The sequence below is a fragment of the Mauremys mutica genome, chromosome 14 (assembly GCF_020497125.1).
Source record: "Mauremys mutica isolate MM-2020 ecotype Southern chromosome 14, ASM2049712v1, whole genome shotgun sequence".
NCBI classification, from domain to species: domain Eukaryota; kingdom Metazoa; phylum Chordata; order Testudines; family Geoemydidae; genus Mauremys; species Mauremys mutica.
Genome location: NC_059085.1, coordinates 25,600,040 through 25,605,039, shown reverse-complemented (window position 1 = coordinate 25,605,039; position 5,000 = coordinate 25,600,040). Strand labels below are relative to the sequence as shown.

General features: G+C 40.0%; 1 protein-coding gene across 1 annotated transcript in view; it reads left to right on the top strand.

Moving 5' to 3' along the window:
• TSHZ3 (teashirt zinc finger homeobox 3) overlaps window positions 1-5,000 on the top strand; it is a 68,340-nt gene that overhangs the window by 40,373 nt on the left and 22,967 nt on the right. The gene's annotated exons all lie outside the window — the stretch shown is intronic.

Below are 5,000 nucleotides of genomic sequence, written 5' to 3'. Positions count from 1 at the left end.
CATGGTTGCCTAGATCTGGACAACTGCTTCGGTAAGTCTGATTAAATATTTTTTATTTAATTTCTAATGGTTTATTAAAGAGCTTACAGTTTTATTAACATATCTACTGATGTTGCAGGAGATAGCAGTTATTCTTTGAGGGATACTTTTATGTTCTCCTCTTTAACAATCTGCCAAATTTTAGGGCAAATAAATAGAATAAGTGAAGTCCTAAAATGTGCTCCTGGTTGAAGGGATTATTGGAAAGTCTGTACAATTACATTCTGGTTCATATGCAGCAGAGAGAGTGCACTTCAGTCTTCATCTCAGAAACTCTGTTAGGGGCTGAGCAGGAACATTTGCACAAGGTCAGACCTGGCCCATAAGAGTGGGGTTCCAGTGTTAGAGCAGACTGGATCAGAGACAGATGGGCCAAAAAAAATAAAAATAAAAAATAAAAAAGCATCAGTGAAACTGATAGCAAATAGGAGAAGGAGAAAATACAGAACCCTTCAGGTCAAAAACAGCTTCTCATAGGGAAACCCCCCTCTGAACTTTGCATGGCAAGGTGTGGGATGGAGAGTATCAAAGCATGAAAGTTTTGAAATGATAGAGAGAAATACGAAATAGAGCTTGGATTGCTATACGAGGCCAGTGGAAAAATATTCACCTTGTTAATAATGCCATATATACACATAAACATGCACTAGTTTAACTAAAGTGGTGTGTTTTATTCTGTATAGACCCTCTAATATCAGTTTAGCTCAATCTGGATTAAGATAAACAAAAATAATTTTTTCTTAAACTGAAATAAATTAGTTAAACTGGTTTAAAAACACACCTTTTATTAAACCAGTGCAATCACCTTCAAACCCTCTGTTAAAAACGCTGAGCATTGAGCAAATGGGGCAGTACTTTTTGGTGGAGAGTTAAAATCAGGAAATCTTCTCATCCATTTTGTTGTCCTGGATAGACAACTGACTTTGTTCCTACCTCCATAGAACTGGCTGAAGGATAAGGTACTTGCCAAGATTCTTCTCAATAAAGCCACACCAACCTCTATACTTATAGAACAAGTTATTACATATTTGATATAAGCCATCCATTGTGCTGCATTGGTTTTCTTTAATTTTCCTGATGAGCTCATTTTCTTAATGAGGCTTCTCTCCGAGTGTTCCCTTTCAACTCTGTTCACTTATTCCTCAAGCCTAATACATAATCCCAGGTCAGGTAGAGAAGTCTCAACTGCCACAGGAAGGTTGATTCCTTCAGTGTCATTGGTACACCATTCAGCTCTCTCTCTTCCCAATAGAGGACTTAAAATCTCTCCTCCTAAATAGTGTGGGTGTGTGGAATTCTCAGAAGTGGCAATAAAATTGCCACACAACTAAATTTGTATTCACTTTGAACCGGAATGTCCAGGCTATGTAGTGCTGACATGTCCAGGCTATGTAGGTGCAAAATAGTTTGTGTTCTCTGCCACAGGGCCTCTTACTCTGAGGATCCTCTAGAGATAAGATACTATGTAGCTTTCCTGACCCTTCCCTAAAATACATAAAGAAATAATTCATTATGGTAAACTAAGAGCTCTTGTTTTTGCTTGGTTTCTTTCCACTTCTTGCTATGACTGCTTTGTGCAGTGAAACTAACTTCTGCAGATGTTGTGTATGTTATAAAGCAAGATCCATCATTAAATTGTCTTCTTCAGTGGAGTAGGGGTAGCATCATCATGGTTGCTGTTGCAGATGGGGTTCCTGCTTATTACTTGTATTGGCCCCATCTATTGGGAGATTCTGTAGAAACTGGACTTTGTAAACCAGGAGAGACAAATAGAATGTCTGTGCTCTAATTCTCATTTGTATCTTTTCCCATTGCAATATATGTCATTAATAAGCTGAACTACACTGCAAAGTTTAGCTTGATAGAAGTGTGTTATCTCTTGAATATACATGTTCTCTGCATTATTTTTGAATACATTAGAACACGAGAACATACATTATAGCAACAGGAAAAGGCCACGTAGGCAAATGTGCTTGAATTTTATTAAATTCTGCCGTCTGCTTCCTTCACAGTATTCTTTGATTCATGAGGAACAGATCTATTTTTAAAAGATATTCTTCAGTTACCTTCATCCATAGCTTATTTCATATTTTACCATCCATTGGATGAAATCGTGCTTAAATTCCTTATTTATTTCCAGTTTCCTAATGTATAAGGTTACACATTTAGGTTCTGATTCCAGAACCTTCTTTGCATGGGCAGCCCTGTGCAGAACTACGTTGATGTCAGTGGCTCTCCATTTAGACACAGAGGTCCACCTGTATTGTACAGCTTGCAGGATCCAAGCCTTGGGTTCTGAAACTCTTAACAAATTCTCTATGGAACTTTATCCATCCTTTACCTTAACATGAAAATCTGCTAGGGTACCCCCTTTCCTTCCTGGGTTACTCGGGAGTCAGCAACACTCATCTAAATGTGTAACCTTATACATTAGGAAACTGGAAATAAATAAGGAATTAAAGCACAATAATTTCATCCAAGGGATGGTAAAATATGAAATAAGATATGGATGAAGGTAACTGAAGAATCTTTCAGGTGCCTGATGTCAACAATAAAGGAGATGCTGAGTATCTCAGTGGTGATGTTGGATAGGTGGCAATCCTCTGTCCACCCCTCTGTTGCATCCGTTTACTTATAAAGGAAATTAATCTTGCTGGTGTCTCCACTTGACTGGGCCCTTGGGAGTCTCCTGGAATAAATATGAGCTGATCTATGCAATGGGTCTCACTTAAAAGTACCAATTATAAACATACTCAAGTATAAACAACAAATATCCTCTTAGAGTTAATGCACCTTTACTTAACAACTTAGAAAAATGTCACAACCGCTTCAAATCAGTAGGGTGTACTTCAATAAATCAATTAATAAATGCAGTTTACAGTAGTAAATGAGACTTAGCCAACTTACATTTACATTAATACCATCTGCCCCACCCCAGCGTGTACACTCCTCTGAATTTCAGAGTTCTAGACGCTTGCATAGGCATTCTTGAAGATCTTGAAGCACCCTTTTGGTCCAGTAAAACAATCCAGCCAAGCCAACAAGGGGCAGAGCAATTCTAACTTGGGATCATTCCAAGCTGCACAACCCCTCGAAGATGGGAGGTGTTATAACCAGAGGTCGCTAATCCTGGATCCTGGTTAGACAATGAGACCACTCTGTCTCTTCTCAGACCCCTTAGAGTCTCTTCCCCTGTAAGCAGCTTCCCAAACAACAGAGGTGGTGGTAACTCACACTGCCTTCACTGCATGCCAACCTCAGTCAGTTCTGGGCACAGAAACAGTCTCTGTGCTGGCTCCAACGAAGCCCAACAATAGTGTCCATGGCTTTCTGCTTGGTCAAAGCCCCAGCAATTTCTCAGCAGCACCTTGTAGCTTTCTAACAGCTCCTGTCTTAGACAGAGCTCCACAAAACAATCTCAGCTCCTCCAACCAGGATCTCAGTCCCCCTGCAAGATGGAGCCCACCAAATGCTCTCCCTGCATCCTCTGGAAGTGGAAGTTTCTCTCTCTTCTCAAAGGCGTAATGGGAGTTGGAGTCTCCACTCAGGATCGTCCCAACTGGAACATTTCCAGTTAAGTTCAGAGGCCTCTCTAGTAGAGGGTGTCTACACAATACTTTGGGGTTTTTTAATGATTAGTTGATGTTCTGGATATAATGAGTTACAAATAAAGTAGTTCCAGGATAGGACACTTCCACTTTTCAAGTGCCCTTTCATCCTCTTATTGACTCCACTTCTCTCTCCTCGTCTGTCTGGGTGATCAGTTTTATTGCAGGCACACTTCTAGTGTTAATAAGATCAACATATGAGTGGTTGACCTCTTCCAGTTGTCTCTGCAAAATGATGTAATGCACCATATTTTGAATCATCTTTTGTGCTCCCACAGACATTTCTTATTGCACCCATGAAAGTTGATAGTATGTAATATTCTGTTCGATAGCCATGTCATCTTTGTAGAATCTCCTCTCAGTCTCCAGAAACACACTGAACATTGTAGTGGATTTCTGGACCAATGGTCGCATATTTTGCATTAGAAAATGATGAATCCTCATTTTATGAATGTTACTAAATTGTCCTGAGATTGCATGATGCAAATAGCAGCAGATGCCATGGAAAGACATTACACTCTGTCACGGAACTGTAAAGCATTAGAAACTAGATGAATATCACTATCAATTCACAGAATTATCAGGCAACAAAGATATCAGAAGTGGCCTTGGATATGACTTTTGGCCGAACATTCTGAGTGGTGGTGTACCCCTTCATCTGGTAAATATCAAAATGCCACTGAATAATGTTAAGTGAAAAATGACACATGGGGTCTGGAGTATCAGCTGTGACTGTTTGAAAGGATGTATGCTAGTGACCAAATGGAATCAGTGGTTAGATGTGTAAACCCCCTTGTAGCTGGCGGTGCAATAGCAAGTGATTTGCATACATGACATTTGGAATTGGTGCACATAAGTCACTTTCTAGTGGGGTGTGGGTGTAAAAGTCGGAATAGCACCCAAAGTTGATCAGTATACCAGAGAGTTGGCTTGGCGCTCATCCTTTCCAGTACCCTCAGCATCAGTCGTAAGTCCCTTACCAGCAGAGTAAGGGGCATATACATTTCCTCCATTGTGACCTTACTAAGGATACAAAATATCATGCTGAGAGTTTAATCTGTGTAGTGCTACATTCAGATATGAGCCTTTGAGCAAAGCATTAAGTATAACCCTGACTTTGTTGCAGTGCATTGCCACCGTAGATCTTCACCACCACCCACCATTGACAAACATAATCTGATGGTCACATCTGCATGTCAGTCCCATAAAAAGAAACCCTGAGCCTGTCAGAGTGTGAGGGCAGAGCATTAGTGATTTCAATTCTGCTTTATTTTCAACTTGAAATGGAGGAAAACAGACAAAAAACAAATAAGAAAGCTAAACAGTTGCGTGAGAGCTAGCAATTTGCTGGGC